Source organism: Toxotes jaculatrix, chromosome 10 (assembly GCF_017976425.1).
Source record: "Toxotes jaculatrix isolate fToxJac2 chromosome 10, fToxJac2.pri, whole genome shotgun sequence".
NCBI lineage: Eukaryota > Metazoa > Chordata > Actinopteri > Toxotidae > Toxotes > Toxotes jaculatrix.
This window is the reverse complement of record NC_054403.1, coordinates 832,900-849,650: the sequence shown is the minus strand read 5'-3', so window position 1 is coordinate 849,650 and position 16,751 is coordinate 832,900. Positions and strand designations below refer to the sequence as shown.

The 16,751-nt window shown below is 45.3% G+C and overlaps 7 non-coding genes and 2 pseudogenes across 7 annotated transcripts; all 9 read right to left on the bottom strand.

Moving 5' to 3' along the window:
• Positions 1-10,565: 10,565 nt before the first annotated feature.
• Positions 10,566-10,721, bottom strand: LOC121189110. The gene has a single exon (XR_005894820.1). It is a non-coding gene; the product is annotated as a U1 spliceosomal RNA (small nuclear RNA).
• Positions 10,722-11,878: 1,157 nt separating this feature from the next.
• On the bottom strand, positions 11,879-11,993 carry LOC121189054. The gene has a single exon (XR_005894772.1). It is a non-coding gene; the product is annotated as a U5 spliceosomal RNA (small nuclear RNA).
• Positions 11,994-12,373: 380 nt separating this feature from the next.
• Positions 12,374-12,565, bottom strand: LOC121189128. The gene has a single exon (XR_005894836.1). It is a non-coding gene; the product is annotated as a U2 spliceosomal RNA (small nuclear RNA).
• Positions 12,566-13,143: 578 nt separating this feature from the next.
• LOC121189101 lies at positions 13,144-13,307 on the bottom strand. Its single transcript, XR_005894812.1, has one exon. It is a non-coding gene; the product is annotated as a U1 spliceosomal RNA (small nuclear RNA).
• A 1,158-nt stretch (positions 13,308-14,465) lies between these two features.
• LOC121189080 lies at positions 14,466-14,580 on the bottom strand. Its single transcript, XR_005894794.1, has one exon. It is a non-coding gene; the product is annotated as a U5 spliceosomal RNA (small nuclear RNA).
• Positions 14,581-14,960: 380 nt separating this feature from the next.
• On the bottom strand, positions 14,961-15,151 carry LOC121189130. Its single transcript, XR_005894837.1, has one exon. It is a non-coding gene; the product is annotated as a U2 spliceosomal RNA (small nuclear RNA).
• Positions 15,152-15,729: 578 nt separating this feature from the next.
• LOC121189112 lies at positions 15,730-15,899 on the bottom strand. The gene has a single exon (XR_005894822.1). It is a non-coding gene; the product is annotated as a U1 spliceosomal RNA (small nuclear RNA).
• A 243-nt stretch (positions 15,900-16,142) lies between these two features.
• Positions 16,143-16,294, bottom strand: LOC121189046 (annotated as a pseudogene).
• Positions 16,295-16,356: 62 nt separating this feature from the next.
• LOC121189023 lies at positions 16,357-16,475 on the bottom strand (annotated as a pseudogene).
• Positions 16,476-16,751: the final 276 nt, after the last annotated feature.

Below are 16,751 nucleotides of genomic sequence, written 5' to 3'. Positions count from 1 at the left end.
CTGTGGATTTACATGTGGCTCCTTGACTCTTGTGCAGTGATGTGTTTCTCTGGTAGTGACGGCCTCAGGGCCACAGTGACAGTATCACAGAGACATTAACACAGTTTGGTTCACAAAAGCTGATACTGTGTGGGATAAGCACAGTGTGGGTGTTAAAATGGAGCAAACACCTGGAAGGAGACCTTTATTTTAACTGTTTAATAAACATTTCAGAGCTCTCAGTGATTGAACATTAAGATATGAGGATTTAACTGAAGTGAACCATTCTCAATTATTCATCAGACCAACATTTTCCAGTGTGATCTGTGTATAGAATATCTGCTCTGAGGGGAGGTCTCAGGTTTTTCCCTTCCAGCTGCGTCTCATGGCTCAGAGTCCACATGAGAAGGAATTCCTCTCGGCTGTTTTCTGGAGTGACTGGACCCTCAGAGTGGACACTGGGTTAGAAAGAAGCTGTTAGCCACTGCCTCCTGTCAGATGTAGGGGGGGTGATGGGGGACTTCCCATGATCCTCTGCGCACTTCTTCTTTTCTCTTTCTCTCCTCAGACCCACTCTCACATTTATTAGCCTTTATTCCATGTCACTGTGCTTGTTTCTCTCTGGTCGCTGTCTTGCGAGGCTAGACAGCCAGATAACGTCCAATGAAGAATGCGAGGTGTGACTTTTCATGCTTTAGAGTCACAGACACTCTCATTCATGTAAAACTGAAATACAACAGAAAAAACAACACAAATCAGTATCTGTACAATAACTTTATGCTAGTGATGGTAGTCACTAGCATAAAATGCTAAAAACACAACACGCTAAACAGACCACTTAGAAAACTACACACAAACAATACTTAAGCGTTAATTCTGAAGCGTCTGCAAACAGATTTACCAACTTTAACAGCAGGTTTCTACATTACTGCCTTAACTTTCTGACTGAAGTAATGTAGAAGAAATGCGAGTTACATTACAGAGAAGAACGCTCATTCTGACGCCGTTTCCAAAACCCAAGAAAAGAACATAAAACTCACTCGAACACAATTTCCATGAACTAAAGAAAAACACATCTTTTACATTTTCATACTTTTTAACACTTTAACTTGTGGATTTTAATATTATTTTTAACCTTTAAAGACAGCACACACACATTGTCACCACTGAGACAGCAGATAGATACACTTTGAAGGAGTGAAGGTATTTGGAAAGTTTTTTCGCTTCGTGTGTGTATTTGTGTGTCTGCTTGCTAGCTAATGTGCTAAATGCTGTTACTGCTGTGATATTTTAAAAGCTCAACAACGGGGTGTATATTTCACTGTTAACATGAAGAAAATGAATGTGAACTGTAGCAGTGCTGCTTATTTTTGTAATTCATTTGGTATTTTTGAGAAGATTGAATATCATTAGTATGAGTTATGTTTTGGTTAGAGTTAGGCTTTCAGTTATGATGGTTAAGGTTAGGTTAGGTTAAGGGGCGAGGGAATGCATTAGGCCTATATAAAAATGTGTCCTCACAACTATAGTAAGACAAGATTGTGTGTGTGTGTGAGTGTGTGAGTGTGTGTTTGTCCTTTTCTGCACAATTATTGACAAGGAAGGGAGGAGCTACTGCTGTTACAAGGACAAGAGGAAACTACAGGAAAGTCCAGATCACCTCCAAGGTTTTCAGTAAGTCAGACCTTTTTTAGTTGATATTCTGTCCTGGCTGACAGATAGCGAACAAATAAAAAGACCCAGTAGATTTTTCTTACTGTTTTACTGACTCTTCTTATGACCTTTGTAAAACTGAAACACAAATAGATACAACATGTTACAAAATAATTATCACATGCTATATTTCACTTCAGAACACACAATGAGGCTAAACAACAAAGTAAATTAGCTATAATGGCTTAACTAGCTTCTTGCTAGCGCTTAGCTGAACGATTAGCATTTTTTCTTAAACTTAAAATAAACATCTCAAACACTGCCTGAAATAAGACCCCAGTGCCACAAACAAACAAACGAATTGCATTCACTCATACCGTCGGTTCCATTCCAAGGCTCAACAATTAACTTTGTGGTGGAGCACTCTAACATCGTCACACACACCAGAGTCCGGCAGAAAAGCTGCAGTACGCAGAAAACGTCACTAGGTGGAGCTCAACCCCACACAACACAACATAACTTTATTGAAAAACTGACAAAGTCAGAACAGTTGATGTCAGTGTTTCAGTTCAGTGGGATGTTTGTTAAATTGTCATGATGTCTAATCACACAAGAACTTCAGCCCAAAGGTTTCATTACATGTTCAGTTTATTTATGATGATTGTATCTGTGAGATTTTCCTTTTGTCAACTTAGGTTTCCATTTCTTGCTTCAAAGCATTATCAAGGATCAAGGATCAAGGATCAAGGAACTTTATTGTCATACCAGGACATTTACATGTTATGGTACGAAATTAGTACTCAGGTCCCAGTTTAAGCCATTCAGAGCCGTGAACAAAATGAAGTATAAACATAAGGGCAATAGTATAACATTAGAGTAGAAAAAAAATAAATATAACATTAGAGAAATTAAAAATAAACATTAGAGTAGAAATATATAAACATTGTGAAATTAAACAATTAGCAATTAAATAGAGTAAAAATAAGATAAGGTAAGGAAGCCGAAGTTAGCACGTGCATAAACACTCATGTGCAAGTGGGAGGTAGTGTTAGTGCAGAGGTAGCCATGTATTGCACCTAGGGAACAGATAAAGTGTTGTAGTGCAGGACTGTCAGTGTGTGGTGAGGGGGGGGGGGGGGGTCTACAGGGCAGGGCTAGAGTTCAGCAGTCTTACAGCTTCAGGGAAGAAGCCTGGTGGTCCTGCTCCGGATGCTCCTCAGCCGCCTGCCTGAGGGGAGGGGTTGAAAGAGACTGTGTGCGGGATGGGTGGAGTCCTTCATGATGCGGAGGGCCCTCCCTCTGCATCGTGCTGTGTAGAGGTCTGAGGTGGTGGGCAGGCTGTTCCCCACAGTCCTCTGTGCAGCCTTTACCACCCTCTGCAGAGCCTTCCTCTCAGCAGCAGTGCAGCTGCCATGCCACACAGTGATGCAGGTGCAGAGGACACTCTCCACCACACAGTGGTAGAAGCTCCTCAGGACTGAGCCTCCAAGTCCAGCTCGCCGCAGCTTCCTGAGGAGGTAGAGGCGCTGGTGGGCCTTTCTAACCAGATGAGATGTGTTGGTGTTCCAGGTGAGGTCCTCGGTGATGTGTACACCCAGGTACCTGAAGCTGGAGACCACCTCCACAGCTGCTCCTCCGATGTGCAGGGGGGGGAGAGGGCGCCTGTCTCTTCTGAAATCCACCACCATCTCCTTGGTCTTTTTCACATTGATGCAGAGGTTGTTGTTTCTGCACCACTGCTCCAGATGTTCCACCTCCTCTCTGTACTCTGACTCATCGTTGTCAGTGATGCGTCCCACTACTGCTGTGTCGTCCGCGAACTTCACTATATGACAGCTGGGGTGTCTCGCCGAGCAGTCATATGTCAGCAGGGTGAACAGGAGGGGGCTCAGCACACAGCCCTGCGGCGAGCCAGTGCTGAGGGTGATGGAGGAGGAGATGGTGTTGTGGATTCTGACAGTCTGTGTTCTGCTGGTCAGAAAGTCCAGGACCCAGTTCCCCAGTGTGGGACTCAGACCGAGGAGGGAGAGCTTCTGTACCAGGGTCTGTGGAATGATGGTGTTGAAGGCTGATGAGAAGTCCAGGAAGAGCAGACGGACATATGAGTTTCTGCTCTCCAGGTGGGTGAGGGTTGTGTGGACCACTGATGAGATGGCGTCATCAGTGGAGCGGTTCTTCCTGTAGGCGTACTGGTGGGGGTCCACAGTGACATCGATGGAGTTTTTGATGTGGCCCATGACCAGCCTCTCGAAGCACTTCATGACTACTGGGGTCAGAGCTATGGGTCGGTAGTCATTGAGGCCTGTCACTGTGGAGCACTTAGGGACGGGGACAATTGTGGCAGTCTTTAAGCAGGGGGGGACAGATGCCAGTGACAGTGAGGTGTTGAAAATGTCCGTCAGCACCTCAGACAGCTGATGAGCACAGTCCCTCAGAACCCGCCCTGGGATGTTGTCGGGGCCTGCAGCTTTGCGGGGGTTAATTCCTATCAGGGTTCTCCTCACGTCAGCTGTGGTCACTCTGAGGGGTGTGTCACCAGGTGGTGGTGTGAGTCTGGTGCAGGAGGGGGGGGAGTCAGGATCCTCGAAGCGGGCATAGAACCTGTTTAGTGCCTCTGGCAGGGAGGGGTCCAGTGGGCATTGTGCATCCCTGGTGTTGTAATTTGTGATGCACTTGATGCCCTTCCACATGCTCCGGGGGTCGTTGGAGGTGAAGTGACCCTGAATTTTCTGAGCATATGTGGCTTTGGCCCTCGAGATGCCCGCTGTCAGTTCTTTCCTCGCCACTCTCAGCGCTGATGCCTCACCTGACCTAAACGCAGCATCCCTAGCTTTCAGCAGAGCTCTGACCTCAGCATTCAGCCAGGGTTTCTGGTTTGGGAAGCAGGTTACTGTCCTGGTGGTGGCGACATCATCATCACACTTTGAGATGAAGCCGAGGACGGAGGAGGTGTATTCCTCGAGGTCCACCTCTCCCTCATATGTGGCTGCCTCCCTGAAGACCTGCCAGTCTGTGCATTGAAAGCAGTCCTGTAGCACAGAGGCTGCATCACTGGGCCACACAGTGACAGTCTTCTTTGTTGGCCTGATCCGTCTCAGCAGGGGGCGGTAAGCTGGCGCAAGCCGGATGGAGATGTGGTCGGAGAGGCCAAGAGGGGGGCGGGGGAGAGCTCTGTATGCATCCTGAATGTTAGTGTACACACAATCCAGAATGTTATCTCCACGTGTGGGGATGGTGACATGCTGGTGTGGCGAGCGAAGGGGGAAGAAATAAAAGGATAATAGGGGGTGGTAGCAAATAGTATCAAACACTGCAACACCCCAACTATGAACAACCTATAAGCCAGACAACGCCACCTTGGGAATTTCGCCCAAGGGAATAGTTTAGACAACTGTACGACTCTAAGGCACCCAGGTTCGTTTTACAACGGGACAGAGACGTCGTTCCAAACAATAATCAATATACTTTATTCGAAATAGTCGACACTTGGCTAAAACATTATAAAACACCATTCACACACACACACACACACACACAAAGTATTAAAATACTATAAAACACCATGCACACACAGGGGACAAAAGGGAAAAGGGGGGAGATCCTATCAGGGCTGAGGCTTACCAGGGGAGCCAGCTCGAGGAGAAAGGTGAGGGATCCCTAATAATATACAAAAAAAATTATCACCCCAGCCACACGTGACAGCCACACACACTCACACACACGTAGTGAAGGAAACCCAGGACCAGGGGAGGCACACGACACGGGAAAAAGGGGGAAACCACCACCCGGCACCACGACCGCCACCACCTTCAGCTCTCAGCCACTGAAAAGGGGGACAAGGAAGTAAAATTAGAGTCACTCCCAACACAAGAAAACAAACAACCAATATACAAACAATAACAAAAGAAAAGAAACAATAAATCAATGCTTACAGATTAATCAAAGCACCAATGACTAAACATAACATGAAATTCTTGTCGCAAACAAAGAGAATCAATGGTTAAGGAACAAAAAAAACCAAAACTGAATATCAGGGCTAATTGAACCACGGAATGTCAAAGATCAAACAAGAAAAGAAAGGAAAAAAAAGAAAAAAAAGAGGAAACAACCAAGCCAGCCCAGGGCCTAGTTAAACCGGATATTTAATAACCCAAATAACCGAACCTAACAGAAACAAAGCTATAAGGAAAACAAAATAATCAAAACAATAACCCAAAACCCATTCTAACTAAATTCAGCAAAGGAAATGGGGACATTAAATGGGGAGCAACCCCAGCGTGCATTCGATTTATAAAAGTCCAGGCCCAAAACGGACGAAACTGCCGATTCAATATCCACGTCGGTAGGGGGTAATTGCGTTGTCCACCTGCGCAGCCCGACGGCAGCAACACCGGAGCGCCCGAGCGACCGGCAACGCCACAGCGGGGAAGCGCGGCAGAAACAACCCCAGTAAGGCAGGACAAGCCAAGCACAGCAAAGCACAGCAAAGCAGCAGTGTTTCCTGCTCCGACCAGACAGGACAAGGCAGCTGGCAAATGAGTCCCTGTGTTTAACAAAACAGAAATAAGGTTAGCCAAGCTGCAAATACATGCAAAATAAATGCATTAAACACACCGCGGCGTGCGTGCCGATGAGGCTACGTGTGATCATCTTACGGGAGAGGAAGCGAGTGCGTGCTCTCTCAGCACGAGTGGAGGCTAGCAGCAACCTGCGGCTAGTTTGCGGCACAGGGAATAACCCACGAGCCGCGCACGTCGGTGAAAGACCGGCCGTCCGGCGTCTGCGCCAACGACGGAGAGGCGGAAGGAAGCGGGCGACCAGGAAGCGGGCCTCGGAGCCAGGAGCAAGAGAGGGTCAGGATGGCCACAGCACTCTTTTATAGAGTGCCCTCATGCGGTGATAGGCCAACGAGGACTGAGGTGAACAAAACGGCGCACTGGGGGATGCAAGGCGAAACATCTCATCCTGCTACACTGGTAAAAACTGGGCAAAGTGTCCGTCAGTTTCACGTGGTTAAAGTCTCCCGCAACCACGTAAAACGCCTCCGGGTGCCTGCTCTGCAACGAGCTAATGGTGTCTTGTAGCTCCTGTAATGCTTCGTTAGCATTAGCGTTAGCATTAGCACCCGGCGGGATGTAAACAATGGTGACGAACACCGCGGTGAACTCCCGTGGCAGATAGTACGGCCGACATTTCACTGTCATAAGTTCTATCGCCTCAGAGCAGTAACTTTTTACCAGTCCACAGTTTGTACACCAACCTTCATTCACGTACACACAGAGTCCTCCTCCCCGTGTTTTCCCTGACCGGTGGTCACGGTCCGCCCGGAAAAGCTGTAGTCCGTCGATCTGGAAGGCTGAGTCCGGCATGTTGTGGTTTAGCCAGGTTTCTGTGAGGCAAAGAACAGCACAGTTCCTCATCTCCGTGGAAACACTCAGCCTCAGACGTAACAGATCCACTTTGTTGTCCAGGGAGCGGACGTTGGCCAGAAAGAGAGTTGGAATCGGCGCCCTGCTGGCCTTCAGCCGGACTTGCACGCCTGCTCGCTTTCCTCTCTTTTGTTTTCGGGAGCATCGCTTCCTCTTGCTGGCTGCTCCCCGTACTCTGCTGCGCCACTCCGTCGTCCTCAGGAGCCCCTGTCTTCCGAGTGCGGATTTCAGCGTCGGTCGGATTGTGGTAACCGAACTATCTCTGATGATCTTTAGTTCGGTAGAGCTGTACCTTACACGTGAATTTAGCGCTAAACTACTGCTAAAAACGGCCTCGAAGTGGGAAAAGTAAGGCTTAATCCTGGGAGCTCGAGAAGCCGCTGCATCACTGTGCGCCGCCATCTTGAATTCAGAGTGAGTGCATAGATTTATGATTTGTGTTAAAGGAAAGGTGCCTATTTTTTCAAGTTTGTCTTTTAAACTTCAAATGTTCAGAAACATTCACACGCTTTTATGTAAATTAAAATCATTTGTGGTTGTTGCTTTGAATCCTCCTAAATGATGGAGCATAAAATCCACAGTCCATGTCCTGTGTAAAAGGGACGTCCAAAGTTCAAAAGAAGCAAACATGAGGCTTCAGCAGTCTGACTTATATAGTTGAAACAGGCGTCCTCCAAGTCTTTTTATCATTTATGTTGAAGATCAACCACCAGTGCTTTGCATGTGTATATGGGAATGTGACTGTATCTTAAAGACATTTGGGTTATTTTTATTCCTTTATTATGGACAGTAGAGAGATGACAGGAAATCAGGTAGAGACAAATGTGTCAAAGAGCCCAAAGGAACTTGAACCTGGGATGTTGTAGTCGATGTTCAGCACCTTAGCCCCTTCGTTACAGGGCTGCCCTGAAAAGTAGAATATAAGTTTTTCCATTACCTGCCATGCTGAGGCCAGTCATGATGAAATGTGTTTCAGGTCAATAATCACCTCAGTCAAATATGACTAGTAACAGAGCTGATAATGAGACCAATAATAAAACTAAAGATAAGAAGGCTAATGAGATAAACAATAACAATTAATGAGAAAAATTGCCAACTCTTAACATTCTCCTCTCCTTAGCTGTGTCTTCAGTAGCTAAACTTGTGTATCTATGCTGAAGATTAGAGAGAAAGCTCTGTTCTAAAACGTCTCTCTGTTTTCAGCTCTCAGGACTTTTGCAGCTTCTACCTCAGTCTCTACAGTTTGGAGTTTAGTCTCACTCCTGTGCTCTTGTTTGTACTTTGGGATATCAGCCTTATGTCACTGTTTACTGATTAATTACAGCCATATCAGAGCTGTGTTATGTTACTGATAATGCAAACCAAACTTTTCCTGCTTAACTGGGGAAAAGTTGTAGGAATATTGATTGTAGTTATCAGTGAGTTGGCAGTGCTTTAGTAGAAGCTCAGATCAACAACTTCATTTGCTGTGCAGTAAAGTGGAAAAACACTTTTTTCTCTGTTCCAGCACAGTTTGAGTGTTAGTGACCATTCATATCATGACTTGATGTGACTACAACCAACACAATGGAAAATCCTATTTGAATGGGTTTGTATTACACTTTTGTGTTTTACTTTTCCAGCTCCTTCAACTTCACATTTTAATATGAGGACTTCAAAAATCACAATGCTTAATTCGAAGAACAGTGAAATATGACATTCAGTGTGCAGCTCACACTGTTGGCGGTTGGCGTCTTCAGACTCCCTGAAAGCTGACATACAGTATTAGTTGAAGAAGGTAGTATTTTTATTTTGGATGAAACACATCCAGGTGTATCACTGTCCCTGTATAATGTGCTGACTAAACCATCACTGAAGTTCATTGTGCAGAAGTGACTGTTACATGTCCAGGCTCCACAGTATACCATGGACCTTCTGCAGCCCCACACCATGAGCTGATCTCTTAGGTCAGGACTTTCTAAATGTACCTCAGACATGTTTTAAGACTCAGGAAGATTGTGCTTTCCAGTTTGCAGCCTCTAAACTTTGGAATAATCTCCCAGTAAGTCTGAGGTGTGTGGACTCTGTGGACTCTTTCACAAAGCAGATACAAATCCATCTGTTCAGACAGGTTTTTAGGTAACGTAGTATTTTATGTTTACACTTGTGTTCTATATCTGCTCCTCTCTTGTATTTTATCTGGTTTTCTTATTGTTTTATTTATTTGTTTCTCTCTCTTTGACTGTGAAGCAGTGTGTGACTAGATTAGAGCCTTTGTGGAGGCAGAGTGATGAGTCTGTGCTTTAAATGACAACTGGGATTGTGGACAAAAACTTCTTATCTAAAAATACAAACCGTTCATCCTGCTTCATCCTCCAGGTCTCACTGTTCTGCCAGTTTACTTCTGCAGTTGAGACCAAACCTCATAACTCAAAGTGAATCTCTGAGCACAGACATGTTCACATATACACACTGCATATGAAGTTCAATAAGGAAAATATTTACAGTGACATTGAGGCAATAAATGTGACAGGATCCTGTCATAGATCAAAGTGATGTAATGTTGGCTGGTTACCTGCTGAAAATGATCCAGAAGAAACACAAACTGACTAATGTTCCTTTGTATGTGATGTTCAGGTGGACGTTTAGATGGAGATGGAGGGAAAATCACTAACTCATAAAAATGAATGTTTCTAACATTTGTAGACGTGATTGCTGTTGGTGTTGGTTTTCATCTCTTCATTTCTCTTGTGTTGCTCTATAATTTATACTACTGACGTTTTCATATTGTTCCTGGAAGGCAGCTGTATCTTCAGTATTCTCATTGTTGACTTTCTGTGGACAAGCAGCATCAGATTTGACAGATGGGATGTGGCTCCTGCTGCAGGAGGTGAGACTGATAAGAAGCAATAAAATACAGCAGCAGCTGCTCTGTAACTGTAAACCTGTAAAGACAGAAGAATGAGTTGGACTGGAGTCCAGTCAGATCACAGAGCAGTGGAGGGAGACAGCAGCAGGACCACCACTGTAGGCAAATATTTCCTCCAGAGAAAGGCCTGTTCACATGGAAACCATCTTGAGCCTTTAAAATGAATATGCACATACAGAGACATGAAGAGTTGTTAGAGACAGAGGACAGATAGATGGAGACAAAGACAAAACAGATAAGAGGAAAATAAACGAGACAGACACTCATCAGCTCAATGACAATGATGCTGTTTTCCACAAACACAGTGTTGTATCATGTTGTTAGTGCAGTGTGTTGCTCAGCATGTGGATATTGTAGAGTCACAATGTTTCTACTTGAACAACATGAAACCTGAAGTCAGTTCAACAAACACCAAATGTGTTTTGTCCAAACTGACTTCCTGATCATTTCATGGAGTTTAACGTCTGTTTGAAGAAGAAATTCAGAGAGATGATAAGTGCAGTTTTAGGAGCCTGTGGTTTGGCTGCAGCTCATGTGAATGTGTTTTAACTGACGATATGATCACAAAATGAGTTAACATCCACATTAGTTTAACATGTGAGAACGCAGTCCCCCACTACCAGAAATTATGCAGTCGAGATTCCCACATTTGGGGAATTCGCAGGGGTCAGCACAGCCGTAGTGCAATGGCCGAGCCTCACCCTGGGTGAACCACCTTGTTGATCATGGTATCTCCCCCGCCAGATAAGTATGAGCTGCAGTTGGAAGAGAGCGGGTGGTGGTCACCAGGCACAGCACTCTGGCTGACGGTGCCCACAATGCATAATCCCACATTTCAGTGCCTTGAGCATCAGCTCCCCTTTGTCTGTTACGTTTATGGCTGAAAAGACACAAACACTGCTGCAAATAGGCTGCGGCGTGCGGCAAACGCGCTTTGTTGGATCTACCCATCATGCACTGCTCTGCCAAAAACAAAGGAACACTGTGTGAAATGCCACTAGTCAAGCTGTCTCTTGGGAAAGAAAGCAAAGGCCCACGTGGGACACTTTTCAAAACATTTCACTAAATGAACTAAACACTGACATGAACTACTAACATGTATGGACTTACTGAAAACCTTGGAGCTGATCTGCACTTTCCTGTGGTTTCCTCTTGTCCTTGTAACAGCAGTAGCTCTTCCCTTCCTTGTCAATAATTGTGCAGAAACACCTGAGTGCTTCTTTCTTCCTAAATCATGAGCAAGTCCTGTCCAGTCCAACTGTTTCTGCTCCTGTTTGACTTCTGAACTTGTCTCTGGCTGTGTGTCCACTTACTGCAGCCTCTGACATCAGACTGTAGAATGTTGATACATCAAAGGCATCAAAGGACAAACACACACACACACTCACACATACTGGTACTTATATCTTGGTGAGGACACTCTCTGGCATAATGCATTCCCTCGCCCTAACCTCTCTCTCTTTTAGCATCTCAGACCTATGTCAGTACCTGTGCCTCTGTCAAAGAATACAAAAAAAAAAACACTAGACCTGTACACACATAAAGTCATGTATTCATCTGTGAATGTGTGTTTGATGAGTGCAAAGTGAAAATGCTGCATGAACCTTGTTTTTGTAAAAGCTTCTCTTGTTTCCTTTGCTTCTTACAACTGTATATTTTTCAAGCATCATCTGTCATATTGAAGAAATAGGTTCATTCAGTAGCGTTATTTCTTTTTTTATTGTCATCATGTACACTTTTCCTGTCTCAAAGACGCCAGCATCCCCACCAAATCCTAAAAATAAAGTATACCAACGAAATGACAACATCTAGCACGCATTTCTTCCGCAAAGGAAGAGCAAAGTCGGACAGGGGAGCTCACACTTGTGGCGCTCTACAAAGACGTTTGACTTTTCACCAACTCAAAAGGCTCAGCCATAAGGCCAAGCCAGCCAAAAATAACTTCAACTCATTGGTGTTCCTCTCCACGGAAGTCTTTAGTAAAAGGCGAAAGACTTGTGCGTTATGAAGAGAAACAAGAGTCAGAACAGGCCTGTCTCAGAGAGCAGCTGAGGACCCTAGTCGTCCCGGGTACCACCGTCGCGGTGCGCCTCCCTTGGCTTGCCGCGTGCTAAATCCCAGCCTCCCCACCACCTCCAGCCTGAAAAATCCAGGCCTGGCTTTTACATGGAGACTACAAAGTCTGGGAAACCATCAGGCGTCTTCAGGGAGTCCGCGACCAATCATCGTAGCTGAGGTGCACTGTGTTGTTGAGCTGGGTTCCCTGGGTGATATCAGTAAATCAACTGACTGGTTGTGCACAATTCACTTGATAAAAACTTAGCCGCATGTTCCTTCAGCCACAGTAAAAGTTTGACTCCTAACTAAACATGTGTGTCAGAACTTGATTTTCTACAAAGCAAGAGAAAGGTGCACCGTTCCCGGCGGCACTGCAATGCCAGGTCGATGCGTGGAGTGAGCGGAGCAAGCTCCCTTTTTCAGCTCCCTCTCCTAAAAATGGGTTTAATACGTTATCCCCATATAGGGGACATATCAGATATTAAACTGATAAGAACAGATACTACACTTGATCTTAGCCAAAAGGCCGAGAAGCGATGAGGCCCAAGCCTTTGACGTCCAAATCAAGCTCTTGGTACAACCGTCACAGTGTCGCGGTGTCCCGTTTGTAAGCCAGCTTATCAATTGCCGCCACTTAGCAACTCCGCCCATCTGTCTGCTGTGTACTTTTCCCTGCCGCTATACAAAGATGTTTGACTTTTCACCAACTCAAAAGGCTCAGCCATACGGCAAAGCCGGCCAAAAATAGCTTCAACTCATTGCTGTTCCACACCAAAGCCTAGAAATAAAACATACTAGAACAACATCTAGCACACATTTCTTCCACAAACAATTAGCAAAGTAGGACAGGAGAGCTCACACTTCATTTTGTCATGGAAAGGCCACGCCCACTTCCCCAATTCCAATGGGAACACGGGGAATTGTCATGACTAAACACGCCACTCTGTAGCGTACGCCAGAGAGCTTCTGCAGAGCAACACTGCCGCTTTGTGGACAGACTGCAAAAGCTGACATGTAACCCCAAATCAACAAAGCCACTTCACAAAATGGAGAGCCTTCAACAGGTTAGCACATGGGAATTCCTGACACATTGTGTTTTCTTCTACACACACGCAACAGGGGAGAGCGCGAACGCAGTCCCCCACTACCAGAAATTATGCAGTCAAGATTCCCACATTTGGGGAATTCGCAGGGGTCAGCACAGCCGTAGTGCAATGGCCGAGCCTCACCCTGGGTGAACCACCTTGTTGATCATGGTATCTCCCCTGCCAGGTAAGTATGAGCTGCAGTTGGAAGAGAGCGGGTGGTGGTCACCAGGCACAGCACTCTGGCTGACGGTGCCCACAATGCATAATCCCACATTTCAGTGCCTTGAGCATCAGCTCCCCTTTGTCTGTTACGTTTATGGCTGAAAAGACACAAACACTGCTGCAAATAGGCTGCGGCGTGCGGCAAACGCGATTTGTTGGATCTACCCATCATGCACTGCTCTGCCAAAAACAAAGGAACACTGTGTGAAATGCCACTAGTCAAGCTGTCTCTTGGGAAAGAAAGCAAAGGCCCACGTGGGACACTTTTCAAAACATTTCACTAAATGAACTAAACACTGACATGAACTACTAACATGTATGGACTTACTGAAAACCTTGGAGCTGATCTGCACTTTCCTGTGGTTTCCTCTTGTCCTTGTAACAGCAGTAGCTCCTCCCTTCCTTGTCAATAATTGTGCAGAAACATCTGAGTGCTTCTTTCTTCCTAAATCATGAACAAGTCCTGTCCAGTCCAACTGTTTCTGCTCCTGTTTGACTTCTGAACTTGTCTCTGGCTGTGTGTCCACTTACTGCAGCCTCTGACATCAGACTGTAGAATGTTGATACATCAAAGGCATCAAAGGACAAACACACACACACACTCACACATACTGGTACTTATATCTTGGTGAGGACACTCTCTGGCATAATGCATTCCCTCGCCCTAACCTCTCTCTCTTTTAGCATCTCAGACCTATGTCAGTACCTGTGCCTCTGTCAAAGAATACAAAAAAAAAAAACACTAGACCTGTACACACATAAAGTCATGTATTCATCTGTGAATGTGTGTTTGATGAGTGCAAAGTGAAAATGCTGCATGAACCTTGTTTTTGTAAAAGCTTCTCTTGTTTCCTTTGCTTCTTACAACTGTATATTTTTCAAGCATCATCTGTCATATTGAAGAAATAGGTTCATTCAGTAGCGTTATTTCTTTTTTTATTGTCATCATGTACACTTTTCCTGTCTCAAAGACGCCAGCATCCCCACCAAATCCTAAAAATAAAGTATACCAACGAAATGACAACATCTAGCACACATTTCTTCCGCAAAGGAAGAGCAAAGTCGGACAGGGGAGCTCACACTTGTGGCGCTCTACAAAGACATTTGACTTTTCACCAACTCAAAAGGCTCAGCCATAAGGCCAAGCCAGCCAAAAATAACTTCAACTCATTGGTGTTCCTGTCCACGGAAGTCTTTAGTAAAAGGCGAAAGACTTGTGCGTTATGAAGAGAAACAAGAGTCAGAACAGGCCTGTCTCAGAGAGCAGCTGAGGACCCTAGTCGTCCCGGCTACCACCGTCGCGGTGCGCCTCCCTTGGCTTGCCGCGTGCTAAATCCCAGCCTCCCCACCACCTCCAGCCTGAAAAATCCAGGCCTGGCTTTTACATGGAGACTACAAAGTCTGGGAAACCATCAGGCGTCTTCAGGGAGTCCGCGACCAATCATCGTAGCTGAGGTGCACTGTGTTGTTGAGCTGGGTTCCCTGGGTGATATCAGTAAATCAACTGACTGGTTGTGCACAATTCACTTGATAAAAACTTAGCCGCATGTTCCTTCAGCCACAGTAAAAGTTTGACTCCTAACTAAACATGTGTGTCAGAACTTGATTTTCTACAAAGCAAGAGAAAGGTGCACCGTTCCCGGCGGCACTGCAATGCCAGGTCGATGCGTGGAGTGAGCGGAGCAAGCTCCCTTTTCAGCTCCCTCTCCTAAAAATGGGTTTAATACGTTATCCCCATATAGGGGACATATCAGATATTAAACTGATAAGAACAGATACTACACTTGATCTTAGCCAAAAGGCCGAGAAGCGATGAGGCCCAAGCCTTTGACGTCCAAATCAAGCTCTTGGTACAACCGTCACAGTGTCGCGGTGTCCCGTTTGTAAGCCAGCTTATCAATTGCCGCCACTTAGCAACTCCGCCCATCTGTCTGCTGTGTACTTTTCCCTGCCGCTATACAAAGATGTTTGACTTTTCACCAACTCAAAAGGCTCAGCCATACGGCAAAGCCGGCCAAAAATAGCTTCAACTCATTGCTGTTCCACACCAAAGCCTAGAAATAAAACATACTAGAACAACATCTAGCACACATTTCTTCCACAAACAATTAGCAAAGTAGGACAGGAGAGCTCACACTTCATTTTGTCATGGAAAGGCCACGCCCACTTCCCCAATTCCAATGGGAACACGGGGAATTGTCATGACTAAACACGCCACTCTGTAGCGTACGCCAGAGAGCTTCTGCAGAGCAACACTGCCGCTTTGTGGACAGACTGCAAAAGCTGACATGTAACCCCAAATCAACAAAGCCACTTCACAAAATGGAGAGCCTTCAACAGGTTAGCACATGGGAATTCCTGACACGTTGTGTTTTCTTCTACACACACGCAACAGGGGAGAGCGCGAACGCAGTCCCCCACTACCAGAAATTATGCAGTCGAGATTCCCACATTTGGGGAATTCGCAGGGGTCAAGCTGTCTCTTGGGAAAGAAAGCAAAGGCCCACGTGGGACACTTTTCAAAACATTTCACTAAATGAACTAAACACTGACATTAACTACTAACATGTATGGACTTACTGAAAACCTTGGAGCTGATCTGCACTTTCCTGTCCGCGACCAATCATCGTAGCTGAGGTGCACTGTGTTGTTGAGCTGGGTTCCCTGGGTGATATCAGTAAATCAACTGACTGGTTGTGCACAATTCACTTGATAAAAACTTAGCCGCATGTTCCTTCAGCCACTGTAAAAGTTTGACTACTAACTAAACATGTGTGTCAGAACTTGATTTTCTACAAAGCAAGAGAAAGGTGCACCGTTCCCGGCGGCACTGCAATGCCAGGTCGATGCGTGGAGTGAGCGGAGCAAGCTCCCTTTTCAGCTCCCTCTCCTAAAAATGGGTTTAATAAGTTGACATATAACTCTAAATCAACAAAGCCACGTCACAAGATGGAAATGAACAACACTAGTTTAGGGATGATATTTTTTTGTTTATTGTGAATCAAAACTGGAGATAAAAGGCTTATAGCACCTAGTATTCCCAGGTGGTGTCCCATCCAAGTTCTAACCAGGCCCTACTCTACTTATCTTTCGAGATCAGGCGAGATCGGGCGTGCCAAGGGTGGTATGGCCGTAAGCAACACCAACCCATATAAAAAGTCTCTTTATACATGCTAAAACACCACTAACAAATCCAATGTTTAATAGAGACAATAATCATCTGGATTTCTCTACAAATCCAAGCACAAGAAGCAATCAAAAATCACCTTATCCACCTGACGAGAATTCTCTATCCATCATCTGATAAAGGCTGTTACTGAGTCTGATCACTTATAGATCCATTCCTGTCCAACATTGAGTAAGATGTAAGATGTAAGATGGAAATATTTAAAACAGCTACTTTTTGTGTGTGTG